Genomic DNA, 19621 nt, shown 5'->3' on the forward strand with positions numbered 1-19621 from the left:
ATATTATGAAATGCATCCTGAAAAACAAATGGCATTCATATTCTTAGATGCACAGAAAGCATTTGATAACATAAATTATTACAGCTATTTATGTTATTACAATTAAACTACATGGCCTTTGGGGACAAATTTGTTAACATGATTGAGGCGATATATTCCAAGGAAACAGCAAAAGTTATGTTTAATGGAGATATGACTGAGAATTTTAACATAAGAAAAGGCATGAGACAAGGATGTCCGCTGTCCCCCTTACTATTTATATTAACATTGGCAGTACTAAATAGAAATATTAAATAAGACTCAGAAATAAAAGGAATGGAAATAAAAACAGAAAAATATAAACTACAGGCATTCACAGATGATTGGGTATTTATTTTAGAAGAATAAGAATCTAGACCCAAGTTAATGAAAACAATAGCAGAGTATGGTGAAGTTGCAGGACTGAAAATGAACAAAGAGAAAACTAAAATACTAGTTAAAATGTCACAGAGAAACAAAAAAAGAGTTGATAAAATGCTTTTTTGCTTTCCCCAGGATCCAGAGGCTTGGGGAGGATGAAAACAGCCTCCTCCACACACATACCTCGGAAGCCCCCTGGAGGCTTCAGGGACCTTCTGGAGGCTTCCCTGAAGCCTCTGAAGCAGTCAAAATGACCCTCCGAGCAAACCGGAAGTCACTTCTTTGCTCGGAGGGTCGTTTTAAGCATTCCGAAGACTTTAGGGACCATTAGGGGCTTTCCTGAAGCCTTTGGAGGGCTCAAAACGACCCTCCGAGCAAACAAGAAGTGACTTCCGGTTTGCTCGGAGGGTCGTTTTAAGCCCTCCAAAGGTTTCAGGGACTGTCAAGAGGTTTCCCTGAAGCCTTCAGAGTGCTCAAAACAACCCTCCGAGCAAACCAGAAGCTCGGAGGGTCATTTTAAGTGCTCCAAAGGCTTCAGGGACCTTCAAGAGGCTTCCCTGAAGCCTTCGGAACGCTCAAAACGACCCTCTGAGCAAACTGGAAGTCACTTCCGGTTTGCCCGTAGGGTCGTTTTAAGCGCTTCAAAGGCTTCAGGGACCTTCAAGAGGCTTGAAGCCTCCGGGGCAGTCAAAACGACCCTCCGAGCAAACAGGAAGTCCGTTCCTGAATTCTGGGTTTGCCCATAGGGCCGTTTTTTTGCGCTTCAGGGAAGCTCATGAAGCCTCTGGAGAGCCTCTCGGGGGGGGGGAGGCTCTTTTCACCCTCCCCAGGCTCCTATAAAGTGTTTGGAGGCTGGGGAGGGCGAAAAATGGCTTTAGAAAAGGGTGAACCCAGCTGGCCAGCGCGTGCATGCGTGCTGGCCAGCTGACAGGGCAGCACCTCGCATGCCCTGACAAATGGCTCTGCATGCCACCTGTGGCACATGTGCCATAGGTTCGCCATCACTGACCTATGTCTTCCCATTCAATAGACTTTGCCTTTTTATGACCTGCTAAATTTCTTACTTTTGCTCGAAGTTATGCCCGTTGTTCTATCTCCTTAAGCACTAGGTTGTTAATACCTGTCTCTGCCCTGGGGTGTTCTGTTTCTAATTTGGATCTGCCAGCGGGACGCTGGCTAATTTTTAAAGATCCAAACTCTTCTATCCTGATCTCCCAGCCCAGTGCTGGCATATTTTTAAAGATCCAGATGTATAGAGACTTTCATTAACACTTTGTTTGCATCTGGGTGGGGTTCTTGATTCATCTGATGGTGGCCAGAATCTGAGGCCCTATTCAAAGACACCCCAAACCTTGGCACAATGTCTTTTAGTACACAAAATACCAAGAGATCTCTAAATCCCACTTTCTGGGGAAATTGTCGGGACATCTATTTGCCACACAACACCTGGGAGCCCTGTAGAAGGACTTCCAAAGGACGTTTCCATCCTGTCTTTGAGTTGTTTTGTCACAACAGAGACAGGCTGCAGCAACCTGATTAACAACAGCATGTGTGCCTCTAACTACTGATCCCCGCAAACAACCTCCTCGACAATTCTTCCGGCAGGTCCCCTGGCCTCCCACTCTGTCTAAGAGCCTTGGCAAGAAAAAAAATGTGTTTCCTTTTGCCTTTTGAAATTCCTTCTTCTCTGAGGTTTTGAACCCTAATTAATCTACGCTTTGTATGCTCATTCCACAAGTTCAGAGATGCCTTTCCTGGCCCCCCATTTTTCCCTAATGTCATCTGCAGAGTGACCAATGAAGATCATATTGACCATTCTCTTATTTTCTTCAACCTCAGGATCTAATGTGGTATATTGCCTAAAGGTTTGATAAATGCATTCTAGGAATTCTCCTGGATTTTCATCCTGTTTCGGTTGACTTTAATAGACCTTCCCTAAATTCTTAACTTTTCTTTTGTTTGAATCCTAACAAAGCTAAGGTCCAATAGTTTTGCAGCTGAATGTACTAAGGTTCCCAATCTGGTTCCTTCAGTAACCATGTCCAGTCTGGATTTTTTTACATGATCCATCTGCAAAGGCTTATTCATGGTTCCCTTCACCAGCCTTCTTTTCTCTGGGGTTAATAAAATTTCCATCAAACTTTGTATGTCAGCCCAAGCAGACTAGTGAGTTCAGAAAAATGGATGCAAAAAGGACATGCATTTCATCTGGATTTTCTCTATAAACAGGAATTTGATTTTTCCAATTATATAAATCAGCCATTGAGAATGGAGCATATATCCACACCTTACGTAGCTCCCCCTCAGCTTCTGGCAATAAAATTCCCTTAGGGGCAATTTGAGTTTTTATCTCAACTGCTCCCTTGGACCAGGTTTGTGGTCCACTTGATCTGTCCCTTCGATAACCTTTTTTGTTTTTTTCCTCCTGGCCCCACCTAATGGGACCGTTTGTTCTTTCTTTTTAACCAAAAAAAAAAAAAACCACTTAAACACATCAAGGACAACCATGCAAGTTAAAACAGACAGGAACTAAATGTTTCCTTGAGACTCTCTTTTTCTTTTTCTTTCCTCCTTGAGGCTTGTACAATGGGGGTGAGGATAATTTCTCTGCCAAAGACTTTACTAAAACTTTCTCAGAGTTTTTTTTCAACATGCATTGGAGAGGCGTTCGAGGTACACTCCCCACCTTCCCATGTTCTATTTCTAACACAATGTCACCGACCTGGGATGCCAGAGTATCACGGTCACCTTCAGGACTGCGGTGACTTAATCACCCACACAAATCTAGTGCCTCATTAAGCTACGCCGGTTCCATTTGGAAGGGATGCTATCCTGGGCTCAGGGGGGTAATTGGGCCCCTTCTTCCACTAACCGAGTGAGTATACAATTCTTTTGATACTTGCCTGCAGATGTCTTCTTTCTCAGCCGGTGTAATTTTTATTAACTTGTCCTGATCCTGGTCAGATTCTTGGATTGGTGGTCTCCTCCGGATGCCCAAGAGAGGTCATCAGTCCCCTTCCAGAAAAAGATCTCCATGGCGCCTGAAGACGGGTGAGATGGCCTTGATGGGGCATCGGTCAGTCCATTCCGTCCTCAGCGAAATATCGCTCTAAGCCCTGCCCACAATCGCCAGAATTGTTGCAGAAAATGACAATCTTTAGACTTCTCAGGATACAGGAAAAATTTATTTGGCAGACAGGTTCAGAAAGTTAGCACATGGCTAACTTGCAATTTCTGAACGACCTTCATTATTGAAGCACGCTTTCTTATACATTCTCAAAGACAGCATAACACGGAAACACTTAACTCATTTCTTATTGGTTACCTTGAGCAAAAATCTTATAAGGAGATGGGGGTCTTCTCCTTTTGTTACAGGTATGGACTATGTGTCATTAACGAACTTTAATTGAACCTTGTGGTTTTGGACTTTTGACATAGGGACGTTTGCTGGAACACATTGTGGTTGAAGGCTGATGACATTTCCCTGTCCCTTTAAGCAAGCTTCTAACTGTCCCTTTTATGCCACGTCTTCATTCTTATATTTTAATCCATATTTTATTCTACTTTACTGGGGCGATAATATAGCCAGGTATGTCACTTTCTTTTTTAGGTATTGCAATTTTGAGGGGGAGACTTTATGTCTCCTCGCTGCCAGAGATCTTAATAGGTGTAGTGCATCAGTTTTACATGCTTGCTTGGTTGTAGATGCTAGTAAGAGATCATCCACATACTGAATTAATATTGATTTCTCAGGCAGTGAAATAGAGCATAAATCCGCCTTTAGGATCTGTGAAAATAGGATGTGGGACTCCGTATAGCCTTAAGGCAGATGAGTCCATGTGTACTGTTGCTCCTCCCAGGTAAAAGCAAAAAGATACTGTGATGTTTGATCCACTGGGATACTGAAAAAGGTGGAGCACAGATCTATAACTGTAAAATGGGTCACTGAGGCTGGAACTTCCATGATTATTGTAGCTGGGTTAGGGACTATGGGTAGCACTATGGGTGGTCATTAATGACCCTCAGGTTGTGTACAAACCTGTAGATGGGATTCCCTTCTTTATCTACTTTGGATTTTTTACTGGAAAGATTGGGGTATTCAAGGAGAGGTGCATTTACATAGGACTCCTTTTCCAGATATGCTTTAATCAGTTTGCATATTGGTTCGATGGCTTCCGCTTGAATTTTATATTGAAGAATGCAAGAGGGGGTCCCTTTTTCACTTGGATTGTGACTGGGGTGGCCCCTTTTAGGAGTCCTACCTCCATTGCATCACAGCCCCAAAGCAAGGATGGCAGGGCTTGCAAATCCACATGAAGCAATGACTCATGGGTGACCAGTTTAAAAGTTCTTTCCCCCAGGACGTCTAGTGTGAGACCTCCTTTTCCACACTTTATGGTGGCTCCAATTTTACATAGGATGTCTCTGCCAAGAAACAAGACTGGGGATTGGGGGCAGATGGTGAAGAAATGGTTCAATGAGAAGGGATCTAAGTCAACTTTTATTTCTTTAGTAAATTCTACCAGGATGGTTCCCTCCTCCCACTCCCATTATATCATCTTGAGCTCCTAGCCTCACTGAATCCTTGTGGGGTGGTTTTGAGATTAATGAGGCTGTGGCCCCGGTATCCACTAGGCATTCATATTCTTTCCCACCTACATAGAGTGAAATCATAGGTTCTCCTTGTAGGCCATTCCTTAAGGGAATGGCAAGCCCTTGAAATGTGACTATGAACTCGCTGTCTTCCTTCTCTAGTCATTGGGCATGTGGATCATTTTCCCTTTCATCCTCCCAATGGGTCCTTTCAGACTGATTGCGTTCGTTGTGGCAGAATGGATTGTTCCGCAGCAGGGGGGCTATGGGCAGCTTCCTGCGATAGCTATTCCACTGTTCACTATGGCAGAAAGGATTGTTTCTTTGCTTAAAATCTCTGGGTGGTCCTGAATGCCAGTAATGGTTAGAGGATTGATTACATTCTCGGTTCAAGTGCTCCAGTTCCCCACATTTATAACAATGGTGGCATTTGTATGAGGGATTTCCCACTTTTTCACACCACCAGCATACCAGGATTGTTACAATTTTCTAGATTCCCATAATCCAGTCATAAGAGCAAGTATAGTTGGTTGTTCAAAGATATCTTCAGAAGGCCATGAATAATTATTTGGGAGTTTTTAATTTTTTGGCTAGATATGCTTACAAAATCTTCACAGGCCTTTTCTTCTTCTTCTCAATTCTATCCTGCTGGCTGCTAAAAAAAATATGGTATAGACATCTGAGAGGAATACAAGCATTTTCACCATCCATTTCTTGTGAGTCTCTTATATTCCCCATTTCAGGCAGTTTTCAATCTGCTAAATCGCCTGGAGGGGGGAATGAAACAATATGTATTCAGCTTTTTTCTCTTTTCCCTTTTTACTACTGATACTTTACAACTATGGCCCTTCTAAAGGCCTTTACATCTCCTTTTATAGCTTATCTCTAGCTCACAAAGGAAGTAATTAACTAAGAAGTTGCTTTACATTGCATACAGGGGTAGGGATTTTGGATACTTCTTAAAAATAAAATCAAGACTCACCAATTTCTCTGTCCTGGGAAGGATAGATGACTGCTTCGTTACCTCTCAGATCCCTATCATTCAGTGATCTTCTCTTTCTTAAAAGCACCTTTGAGGCTGTCACTGCGTTAATTGTTTGCTAGCCGTGCTGAAGATTTACTGCGCAGGTCATAGGTCTTATCAGCAAGTGATGTACTGCGCCTGCTCACACACATTCCAAAAAGAGAAACTTCTGATCTTCTGTTCGCCTGCCAAGGAGGTGGGCAACAGAGCTCTTGCCAGAATGTAAGAATTTAGATAGTAAGGTTTTGTTCATTTATTTTATTTTCACTTTTTCTGAAGATATGCTATTAGGAATGCCGATGGTCTACACCTTGTTAGCTCAGGATGAAATTTCCCCTGACAGAGGCAATGTATGCAGTCAAAGACAAAAGAAAGGCTTTGAAAAAAATTCCAGCGGTGCACCTGCCTATTCCTTACCCTTGGCTGGAGATCATTGCTCCGAGGCAAAATTCTACTGGCTGGCAATTTGCCAAAATTGATGGCCAAATATGGCTTTTTCAGGCTTGTGCCTCAGTGTACATATTTTCCTATGAGACAAACCGAGACAGGAAGATCATTTTATTACAATTTATCAGAATATTCAGACAAAAGGGATTCTTCATTCAAAGAGGGAACCTCGATCTTTAGCTTACATCCCCTTTTATAGTTAATATAACAAAGAAGTCTTAAAGAGGAAAGTTGATTGGACAGGATAATAGCATACATGTTTATTAAAATGAGGTCTGAAGGGGAATAAATTGTAAGGAGAAAGGTTGTTTAGGGTTCATAAAAGAGATAAGCCAGATCCTAATTTGTACTAACAAACATTTCTTATCAGGAGCTACTATCCAGCTGGTTTATCAGTTTAATAATGTTAAAAGCTAATAAATCTTTTTTTGAATTTTTTTTTATTTTTTCATTTTCATAACAGATAACCACATGTATACTATTACATAACCAACATTATATTATATTGTTAAATGTTTACATCAATTCATCTTACCATCAACCCCCAAAAATGATTATTGGCTCTTCTGCTCTCCATACGCTATATTTATACCTTATCCATCACTTTCTTCTCCCTCTCTCCTCCTCCTCCCCACCTCTTTTCTTCCCTCTGTCATCCTTCTCTTCTCTACTTCCCCTTCCTCTCTCCTTTTCCTCGGTCCCCTTTCTACTCCTTCTTTCTCTCCTCCTCTTCTCCCTCCCTACCCTCTCTCCTATCCCTCTCTTCTTCCCTTACTTCTCTCCTCTACTCCGCACACTTCATCTCATTTACTTGGTGTATTTCAGCCTCTGAGCGAGCTACATTTTATGTTGATGGTATTTATACTTCCATTTCAATATACATCTTTAATTTTAACATATATCCTCCTTCTTTTTTGAAAGAAAAAAGTATACATATATAGTAATTATATTTTTAAACCCCCCCCCCCATCCTATTTTTGGCTGGGATGTAGACCTGGTTACATTTCCCAGCTATTCTCATCATTATATTTATATAGTTATACATCATTATGTGCCCCAAATTTGTAGTTCTGTCTTTATAATCTCATTAATTTTCCTTTATAAGTATATTTCATGTTCCCTCTCCATTTTTCCATATCTTGACTTATCTTATCCTTAATTGTCTTTAAATAACAGTCCTTACTGTTCAAGGTTCATTACAATTCCATTAATCTACTATGTAGAATAACACTCCTTACTTTGTTCACCATTTTAAGAGTTCTATTGTGTCCATATTTCATATATTTTAACCTATACTTAATTGTCCTTCCATTGTCATATTCAATCAATTAGCAACTCAGTTTAATAGTATGCATAAAAGTGAATCACATACCTCTATTTTGTATTCTCCACATAATGGTTTCATATTTGTCCATATTACATATATTTTAACTTTTATTTAATTAGCTTTCCGTTATCATATTCAATCAGTTAGCAACTCAGTTTAATTATCATATACAGGAGTAAACCACATATCTCAGCTTTATATTTCCCATATAATAATTTCTAATTATCTGATTTTTTTCCCTAGTAAGTCTTTTGTCCCACTTCTCTATTCCTGTCTTCTCACTTTTCTTTGTTTTGACATGTTCACCCTCTTCAATTTTCTCCAAGCCACTGTCAAACCCAGTGAAATCTTTTGTATTTCCCTTTGTTGGGGCATAACCCCCCTCTTCAGTTTTCCCTGTGCCATTGTCAAACTCAGTGAGATCTTTTGTCTGCTTTTTATTTCTTTTGTTGGGACACATCCCCCCTTTTCAGTTTTCTCTATACCACTGTCAAACCCAATGAAAGTTTTTTGTCTGTTTTTTTTTTATTTTCCACCATTTCTACCACTTCATTATCCCCCTCTCTTCTTCCATCACTTCCTCAATATTTAACTTCAAAATTCTATTTAGACTTGATTTTAATGATTTATGCATATTTTTAAATATAATTTCATGTAGTTCTTTAAATTCCCACCTTTCCATAATGTCCAGTTCCAAAATTACAGTTAATTACACAGTTCTTATTTCAGAGTTCTGGTCCACCTTAAATTTAGCTAATCCAGCTAATGTGGAGAGGAAGAAGAGAGGGAGCCATCTTGATCCTTTGTTCTCCCTCTGGCAAAAAACTTTGCATTTTCCCAGCTCTTGATTTTATTTTATTTTCCCCCCTTGTTACTTTCCACCTCTCTTTGGTTAGAATTGCTTAAAAGATATTAATTGGAATGAACTCGAACACAGCAAGTCTCCTTGGTCTCTCCTGCTTTTTCCAAATTCTGATTTATGACAATTGGTTAATTAAAACTTCCTGCTCAAGGTTTCACATTCCATTCATTGCACAGACAAGATTATGTTATAATATAAGCTTTTTTCTTGATTTTCCCCCCTTGTTACATTCCACTTCTCATTAATTAGAGTTGCTTAAGATAGGTTAGTTAGAAGAAACTCGAGTGAAGCCACCTTATCTCTTTTAAAGACACAGTCTTTTCAAATCCAAATTCCAAGCTTGTGTTTGAGTGGGTTTGTCACTTCTCAGCTTTCTCCTTTCTGTCTCCAATTTCTTTAGGACAAGTAGTTCTTTTTAGGCTCGTGATTTAACCCTCAATTTTTCCCTTTCTTTCTTTCTGCCAAAATCCAAATCTGTCCATTGATATTATTTATACTCTCAAGGTTCTTTGCCTTTTCCAAATTCTGATTTATGTCTGTTGGTTAATTAAATCTTCTTACCAGGCTTTTCATCCTGTCTCCTACATGTTCCTACTCAGTGCTTTGGCCAGCAGCCAGCAGCTTCTTGTGCAGCCATGTTGCCATGCTGCCTCCCCTGATACTGATTCAGAGGGCAAATCTCTGACCTGTGAGGGACCTGTTGCACTCCCTCTGGGTCTGATGAGATTCTGCCTCTTCTTCACCCCCCACAGGGAGGTTCTGATCCAAAAGGATCTCTGGATTGGTTTGTTAGACAGAGTTTATGTGAGGCTCTTTGGAGCCCACACCTCCCCCATCTGTCTTGCTGAGGAACTTCTGGCTGAATTGTCCAAAAGCTAATAAATCTTGAACATCGCTTTAAAAGAAAGAATATAAATCAGATTAAAATACAAAGTAACTATGTTAGTTAACAAATAACAAAACCCATGTTATTTACCCTCCGTACATATACAATCTTCTTCCCTTTGTGACATTACATTAGCTCTAATGCTAATCACTTGATCTCACAAATGTTCCTTCTTAAGTCAGTAACTTGTTTTTGGAACAAACTATATTAATTATATTGTGATCTACCAATTCATCAAATATTGATAGTTGATGAGCATTTGGATGAATTGGTAGATCACAATATAATTATATTCAAAGATATTGACAGACTTGAACAATGGGCCTATCTGACAACATGAGATTTAATAGGGAGAAAAGCAAAGTTTTACACCTAGGCAGGAAAAACCAAAGGTACAAGTACAAATTAGGCGAAACCTGGTTTTAAAATAGTAACTGTGAGGCACTTTGGAATCCTAGTAGACAATCAATTAAATATGAATGAGCAGTGTACAGCCGCCGCCAAAAAAGCTAATACAATCCTTGGTTGTATAAACAGAGGTGTAGAATCAAAATCATGTTATGCATCACTACTGCTTTATAAATCCTTAGTAAGACCACATCTGGAATATTGCATCCAGTTTTGGTCACAATACAAAAAAGATGTTGAGACTTTTAGAAAAAGTGCAGAGAATAGCAGCTAAGATGATTAAAGGCTAGGTGAAGAATGGTTGCAGGATTTGGGTATGGATAGTCTAGAGAAAAGAAGGACTAGAGGTGATATGAAAGCAGTAGTCCAATATTTGAGGGGCTATGCAAAGAAGAGGGAGTCAACATATTCCAAAGCACCAAAGGCAAGCACAAGACACAATCTATGGAAACTAATCAAGGAGAGAAGCAACCTAGAATTAAAGGGAAACTTCTTAACATTGAGGACAATTAACCAGTGGAACAGCTTGCCTTCAGAAGTTGTGGATGCTTCATCACTAGAGGTTTTTAAGAAAAGACTGGCCAGCCACCTATCTGAAATGGTATAAGCAGGGGGTTGGACTGGAAGACCTCCAAGGTTCCTTCCAGTTTTATTCTGCTTGTTATTGTTTTTAATAGTTTATTTATACATTTATAGTTTATTTATACATTTATAGTTTATTTATACATTTTCATTTAATAAATGCTTTGTGAATAGTGTATTGTCTGGGTCAATTTGCTTACATAATAATACTTTCCCTGCTCCTAATTTCTATCACTATTCTCCAACCATTTATAAAATAAGTCCCATGTTTGAACATACTCTGTAACTTCTTTTTCTTTTATTTTTAATGTCAAGTCTATCCATTTCTGCACAGTCTAATATTTTTTTAATTACATCTTTTCTCAGTGTTCCCTCATTTTTTCCAGTTCTGTGCAAATACGATCCTTGCTGCTGTCAAAACATGTAGTATTAAATATAAATTCCCTCATCATACTTTCCTGGCATTATATCTAACAAAAATATTTCTGGCTTATAATCTATATGCAGCTTTAACATTTTTTCTAACCATGTATGTATTTTTGTCCAATATTTCTTTGCTTTCACACATGTCCATATGTAATGTCTGATTACATTTCCAGTATTTGCACATGTTTTTAAACATCTCTGTAGTCTCGCCCATGGTAAGTGCCACCTATAAAACATTTTGTATAAGTTTTCTTACCTTGAAAGAATTTTATTGGTTTTAAAATTTTTTTGGGGGAAAGGGTAGGTGGATATACAAAAAAATTTTTTGGCAGCTCCATCGTGCTAGAGGTAGGAATCTCTCCAATTCTCACAACTTTTTACAGAAAAAAAAGCAAAAGATAAAAGATAAGCAGAAACAGCATCTTATTATACATTGTATCAATCATGCGTTCAATCATCTCTTTTGCCACTTTCTAATATATCAACAATTAAAATGATATTCCAGATATATTTATTTTTGTGACCTGAGTCTTTCCATTATTGTTCCCTCCCCCCTGTCCCCAGGCGGAGCCGCAGCCTCTCCCTCCTTCATGTCTTGTGTTTTGTTGCCTTTTTCACTACTTCTTATATTTCTGTCCTCTAGGAGGGCACTATGTTTTTTAATGAAGGCCTCTGCCTCCACGACTGTGTTAATTCTAATTCTGTTTCCCTCCCAGAAGATCAGCATTCCTTCTGGCAATAACCATCTAAACCAAATTCCCTTATTATATAATTTCTTTGATAAGGAGGAATACTTCCCCCTCTTATCTCTTATTTTTTTCGGAATTTGCTTAAGAATGGCAATTTCTTTATCTTTATATTTTAGTGGTCCCCCTCTGAGCCCCTAGAATCTCATCCCTCGTGGTCTCCCTAAGAAATTTAACATGTACTTCCCTTGGAACATTATGTGTTCTGGCATATGCTGAATTAATCCTATAAACCAGATCCATCTCCCACCACAACTGTTCTTTATCTCTTTTAATATATTCTGCTAAAATTGTACTCATAATATCCTTAAGATCTTCATCTTCTGTCTCCGGTAGGTTCTGGAATCTGAGAAAGAAGGACATTCTTTCAAGTCCTATCTTTGCCATAAAATTTTCCAATTCTATATTCCCCTTCTGGACTGCCTTAACCTCCTTCCCCAGCCCAACCGTGCCCTCCTCCAGCACACCAATTCTCTGTTTATTTTCTGTTATTTGTTGCTGCACACTTTTAAGCTCATCTCTAAAATCTGCTACCTCCTTTTTCAACTCATTTTGTCCCTGCATAATAGCTTGAAACATTTGAGTAAGAGATAAATCTTTTGAACTCTCTCCAGTCTTTTCTTGTAAAAATGATGAAATTTTTGTCTGTTGAATCATTGGACTGGATGCAGTAGAAGTCGGTGCCAAGGCTGCTTTGCCTGTAGGTGGTTTTCTGGGCCCCATTGTCTAAGTTCAGAAAGAGTAAAGATCTTTTGCAAAAGAAATGGCGTCTGTGAAGCCCGCAGCCGAGCGAGTCCGAGAAGACAGGCAAATCCAAAAGTGAAAATTAACCCTCTGTCACAGTTCCAAGCCAAGAAGTGACTCAAAAAAAAAAAAGGAAATCAAATAGTCCAAATCCATAAAGACCACGTAATAGGAGAGGCTCCAAGAGTCCTTCAGGGGGGACAATATAAAACAAGACTTTCTTCAAAGGTAGTTTCAAAAGGCAGACTTCATTTATAAGTGCGAAGAAGAAGAAGGAAGCAGGCCATCTTGGCTCCTCCTCGGGATCAGGAACAGAACATTAAAAACTTCCATAAATCTTTCAAAACAACTCAGCAATCAGCTCTTGCAGTTATGATATAAATCTTTTCACATAGTTAGTTCAAGTGGCTAATTCAATTTTTTGCTCTCTATCTCCATTCCGAGATTGAGAGACAGTCCAAATGCTGCTTTGCCTGAGAGGGGTAGAAGAAAAAAAGCAACCCCCTCCAATCTTCCTACTTCAAACAGATTGAATCCACAACTTGTAAAAAAGCCACTACTTGTCAGTTAAAAGCAATTAAGGAGATTGGAGCGAATTTCTCACCTCCAGCACTTCAGCCACTGCATGTAGTTAATTCTTTCCTTCCGGAATCCATTCAGCGAAGGTGCTGTTATGCACCCCCTATGCTCCCCAGCTCCTAAGGCGAAACTGGAGCCCCCCCCCATGGCTGCCGCCTATCCGGGGGGTTCCACCCTGCGGCAGGTGGTCCCTCCAAGACCACCTGTGCTCCTAAAAGGAGCCCACTGGAGAAGTGAACAGTGGACCAATGCCCATCGCCTTCAGAAACCGGAAGTGATCTCCTATAAATTTTCTTTATATTCTGATTATTATAATATTATTATTCCCTATTTTCACAGTAATCCTAGGGGATATGTAGGACAAAATACAAACATATTCAGACCAAAATATTCAAGCAAAAACTTCAAGCTTGATACTCAGCCCAATACTTATATTTTTGGTGTACAATGGTTCAAAATAGAGGACAGAAACTGTTTTGAATTGAGAAAACTATGCAATTCAAACCAGAATGGAGCTTCCTATATTGCTGAACTCTTAATTCTTAGCGTCCTACCATCAGTCATATTGGTTGGGGATAATAGAAGTTATATTTTGTATTAGCAGGCTATAAAGGACCCCAAGTTCCTACTCAATATTTAAACTGAAAGGCCAGTATACAAATATATAAGATGCTCCTTCAATCAGACCAAAGAACTGCATAATAAGAATTTCACATTCCCATAGGTGACATGTGATCCAAAGAACTGTAAGGGTCATGAAGCATACAACAGTAACACTTTTCCAGATTCAAATATTTTATTAGTTTATCAAAATATAAGACATAGAAGTACTAAGAAAAATAAAAATAATGGAAAAATAACAGAGGAAAAGGGGAAGAGAAAAATGTGTAGGGTAAGGGGATAAAGATAAAAAAAAAACATTTACTTCGAATTCCTTTTGATGCAGTAGAATATTGTATACATAAAACCTCAACTTTTTACTTGTATATAATAATATATACCAGCCATTCCTATAACATGTAAATAACACATTTGTCACCTCATCCTGCTAATCACAAAACAGGTTAATTCTGATCCGTTCTGAGTTTATTTTAAAAAGTGTATACACATACACAATTGGAGGAGCTATTAGACTGAAAATATTTTAGAATACCAAAAACTGCTAACATTTATTTAGGATCAGGATGTCAAACTCAATTTCACTGGGAGCCGCATCAGGGTTGTGTTTGATCTTGGGGAGGGGGCGTAGCTGGAGTGGACACAGCCAGGGTGGGCATGGCCAACTCGACATCACTCGTTGGGGCTTTGTTTTCAGTTGCGACAGCCTCCTGAAGCCCTTTGCCAGCAAAAACAGAGCTCAGGGAGACATGCGTGGCCTCCCTGAGTTCCATTTTTGCTGGCAGAGGGCTGCAGGAGACCATTGTGACAGAAATGGAGCTTGGGAGGACCATGCAGAGGAACTGAAAGCTGGTCCTTTGCTGTTTTCAGGGTGACCCACAGGCCAGATCTAAGCACCTAAACACCTTCAGTTTGACACTCTTGATCTATGGTCTAAGCTGAGCTTTTAATGATCATTTATTCTTATGCCAAGAAAAACATCACTAAATTATTTATATATGCCATTTTTTGTTCCTTCATAATTTCTATTCTCGCATATAGGAGCTAAACTTAAAAGAAGGAAAATAAACTGGCTTTTCCCTTCTTCTGAGAGTTTTTGTAAGTAGAGAGAAATGCTGAAAAATGTATATTCTGATATTAAGAACAATATGACCCCCCTCTTCTTTATGGCAGCCCATCAAATACTGAATACTGCTATCATATCAAGGGCTAATTCTTCTTTTCTTTAGACGAGTGAAAGCCAAATCCTGCAGTGGTTCTTCATATGGTTTAAACTTGAGACCTTTGATTATCTTAGCTGCTCTTCTGTGAACATTTTCCAAGGTCTCAACCTTATTGTAATATGGTGACCAAAATTGGTTGCAGTATTCCAGGTGTGGTCTTACTTGTGTTTTATAAAGTGGTCCTACTACTTCATGTGATCTTGATTCTGTACCTCTGATTATACAACCCAGGATTATATTAGCTTTTTTTGGCTGCTCCTGCACTCTGCTGGCTCATATTCAAGTGATCATCCACTAGGGCTCCAAGGTCCCTCTCACAGTTACTGTTTTTGAGTCAGATCTCCAGAAGTGGGTTACTACCGGTTTGGCCCAGTTCAGCCGAGTAGGTAGTAACTCGGCCTGCCATGCTCCTAAACTGGTTCTATTGTTGCTGGCACCATCTTGTTTTTTGGTTCTGTAGATGTGCAGAACAATCTTCATTGTAAAAATGTAATATTTTTTTCCTTTTCTAATGTTCTTTACATGCACAGATCTTTTTAGTTGCAAATGTGCATGCGCGCAGTTTGGCGTATGCATGAGTGAAGTGAGTTCACATGCACAATTTTTTTTGCACTCCGAGCAACCAACCCCTGCAGGTCTCCCCTAATTTGTACTTATAACTTTGATTTTTCCTGCTTAAATGTAAAACTTCATTTTTCTCCTCATTAAAATTCATTTTGTTGGATAAGGCCCATTGTTCTAGTTTGTCAATATTTTTTTGGATCCTGAGCTTGTCTTCTGGGGTGTTGGCTATTCCTGCCAGTTTAGTGTCATCTGCAAATTTGTTGAGTTCCCCTTCTATTCTCTCATCTAAACCATTAATGAAGATATTGAAGAATACTGGGCCTAAGACGGAGCCTTGTAGTACCTATTACGTATTCAGCTTAAATAAGATCTACTGTCGATCTCTCAGGAATAATGACTTTATTAGTTAACAACAACTAGCTATGAGAACAAAGACAACGGACTCCAGTTTGACAGCTATTTATATGCAGCTGTCAAATCAGCAAACAATTAGAAGAACACCAGCTCCTGCTGACGATGCCTACACAATTCAGCCAATCCTGTCAACACCAGTGATGATTGACACCTCACGGTTGCTGTGGTTCGAACACAACACCTCCTTCCCCCAAGATTGCATAGTCATAGTCAGATAGGTAGATCGTTTGTCTCTGGATTCGTTCTGAACGACGCAGTCCTTGTGTTGGCACCTGTGCAGGGAGAGCTGGTATTTCATGGCCTTCCAGAACATGCTGCTCATCTGGAAGCTGGAAAGACTCCACCTTGGTGGATGGTCGTGGTTCCCCAGGTAAGTTAACTAGCGGTGGATTGGTGGTTGCAGGCATGCTGGGAACAAGTGTCGCAGTTGGGTTAGGCCGCTAGGCTGCGTACAGTCTTTCTTTGTTTGTTTGGAGCACGTCAGCAATCTGCTCCCTTGGGGCCTCACGGCGGCGCAGATGATAAACATGGTGCCGCCATTGTCACCCATCCTTCAGAAGGACTTTGTAAGAACAGGATCCTGTTACTTTGATTACGGAGGCTGGTAACCACTTTGGTTGCCCCCCGAAATTATGTGCAAAAACCCTGTCGCCCCTTATGAATTCCCTAGTCTGGTAAGCCCCAGGTGGTGCTGAGATGCTATTATATTGTGGGTGAAGCCTGTCAAAGGTGATTCAAAGTTTCCTGCCCATCAAAAACTCGGCAGGACTCTGATTAGTTACTGGGCACAGGTTTGAATGTTGATACAGTAAGTAATGGAAGATTTTGTCTTGTATGTTGCCAGAGATCATTCTACTCAGAGCCTCTTTAGCCGAACGGACTGCCCGTTCCGCTCGGCCATTGCTGGCCAGATGAAAGGGAGCCATTAGCACCTGCTGGACACCTAGAGTGGCTAAGAATGCCTGAAAGGTGGCTGCGGTCCATTATCAGAAACAACTATGTCCGGCAACCCATAGCACACAAATAGTTGTTTTAAAACCCTGATAGATGTCTTGGTGGTGGTAGTGGACATAGGCACCACCTCCACCCACTTGGAGTAGGCATCAACTATCACCATAATGTGGGTGCCTTGGATAGGACCAGCAAAATCAAGGTGTAACCTCGACCAAGGTCCCTTAGGCTCCTCCCATTCCCTGGGTTCTACACTCACCGGGGCTGGTCAGGCGGCTTGACATTCTGGACATTTCCCCACCCACACTTTAATGGCATCATCCATTCCTGGCCACCACACATAACTGCGGCCGAGGGCCTTCATGTAAACAATCCCCGGGTGACCCTCATGCAGCCGCTGTAACACCTGTGTGTGAAGGGCAGTAGGAATCACAACTCGGTTGCCCCATAGCAAACACCCCTGGAGTATTGACAATTCCAAACGCCGCCTCCCATAAGGAACAAAACCTCCATCCAAACCCTCAACAGGCCATCCCATGCGTATCCAGTCTAGAACCTGGGTCAGGACCGGATCGCAGTGTCTATGGGCCGCGATATCAGTAGACGTCAGCAGCAAGTTAAGATCGTTGACTGCCATAACTTGGAAGGTTGGTGCCGGATCCTGGGCCTTTAAAGGCAGTGGACACAAGCTCAACGTGTCAGTGTGCCCTACCTGCTTACCTGGGCAATGCTCCAATCGATAGGAATATGCGGCCAAAAATTCAGACCATCTCAGTATCCTTGGAGATAGGATAGGGGGTGTAGGACAATTACCAGCTAAAATCCCCAGGAGAGGTTTTTGATCAGTCACCAAGAGGAAGCGGTGGCTGTACAGGCAGTCATGAAAACGTTTAACCCCTGCCATGGCTGCCAGTGCCTTCTTATCTACCTAACTGTAATTACGTTCAGTCGGCGATAAAGTTCGTGAAAAATAAGCAATAGGGGCTTCCTGACCAGAGGCCAGTACATGAGCCAGAACAGCCCCTAGAGGCATACTCGTATTCCTTGAAGTACCGCCCTGGGAAACAGCTGGGGCACGCTGATGCCCTCAGCTGTTGCCCCCTGATGCCCTCAGCCGTTGCCTCCTCCCTGTCTCTAACCCGCAGGCGGTCTCTTGCCTTTTGGCTCTCTCTATAGCTTCTTTAGACCTGCCACTGACAGCCAGCGATGTAGCTGCCCACTCCAGGGCTGACCCTGTCCTCTCTCAGGTCATGGCTTGGGTCCTGAGGGGGTGGCCTGAGGGGAGGGTTCCTGACGACTTCCACCCCTTCAAGACAGTGGGTGCCTCCTGTGGGGAGACAGGGTTGTTATCCCACCAGGCCCCCGTCACCAGGTGCTGTCTCATCTCCATGAGGGCCACCCAGGCATAGCGTGAATGAAGGTGCTTGCTTGGACCTATATTTGGTGGCCTCACCTGGACGCCGAGATAGCGGCCTGGGTGGCCCGGTGCTCCCCCTGCCAACTGTCCAGACCAGCGCCTCTGGCCGCTTCCCCTCGGGAATGGGAGCTGCCCAGGGATCCCTGGTCATGACTGCATCTGGATTTTGCAGGGCCTTTTCATGGCCAGGTATTCCTGGTGGTCGTGGATGCATACTCTTGCTGGGTGGAACTTGTCCTGATGGTTTCCACCACAGCAGAATCCACTGTACGAGCCTTGCAGCGCCTTTTCGCCACCCATGGCCTGCCGGACATTGTTGTCTCCGAGAATGGCCTGCAATTCGCATCCACGACATTTCAGGAGTTCCTGGCCATGCAGGGCATCTGCCAAGCTCCTGTTGCCCCGTACCACCCAGTCAGCAATGACCGGGCAGAACGTGCTGTCCAATCGGCCAAAGAGGCCCTGGGCAGGATGGACCGGGGCGATTGGCCAGCAAGGATGGCTACATACCTGTTGGGTCAGCATTCCACCCCTTGCCCTATCTCTGGGGAAACCCCTGCGGAGCTGCTGATGGGCCGGTGCCTGTGGACCACCCTAGATAGATTGCACCCACTCTATTCTGGGGAACAGCCTGGCAACCTGGGGCCCCCTCCCCGTAGTTTCAAGGTTGGGGACCCTGTCTGGGCCAGGTCTTACTCGGGAGATCCTAGGTCAGTGCCTGCCACCATCACCTCCATAACTGGTCCCTGTTCTTACAGGGTCCTCCTACCAGATGGCACCAAATGGCGGCGCCATGTGGACCAATTGAGGTGCTGCCTGCCACCAGAGGCCTCCTCTCAAACCAGTCTGTCGAGCCCGGCCACCGTTGCTCAGCAGCCGGCCTCCATGCTACCATGACCTACTGCCATACTTCCAGGCACTTCCGGTCCTCACCACGGCCTCGCATGCACAGACACGCTCTGCTGGCCAACCATCCACGGGCCGACTCCTTCTGTCCACACCCCTCCAGGTTTTCCCCATCCTATGGCCTTCCCACAATCAGGCCTCGCCATCCAGACACCGCCCTCCGGCAGTCACTCTCAAGCCCGCCTACAATGGACGCACCCCCTCGCCCCGTCCTACCTGAGTTTCAGGATCCTCCCTCTGGACAAGGTCCGACTGGCGTCACCCGGAGCTACACTCTCTTCAGGGAGGAGCTTTCACGGGCACATCCTCCTCCGCCGACTCCACCTCGACTGAGGCGTTCTGGGCAGATCCGACGTCGCCCTGCCTATCTTAGCGAATATGCTTGTGCAACCTTTGCACATGTGTCCTCACTGGGGGGGAGGGAAGAGGTGTTCTATCCTCAACTTACGACCTGACAGCCAGCAACAGCCAAGCCGTATAAATAGCTGTCAAGCAGGGAAAGGTG

The sequence above is a fragment of the Natrix helvetica genome, assembly GCF_964273705.1.
Source record: "Natrix helvetica genome assembly, chromosome: Z".
NCBI lineage: Eukaryota > Metazoa > Chordata > Lepidosauria > Squamata > Natricidae > Natrix > Natrix helvetica.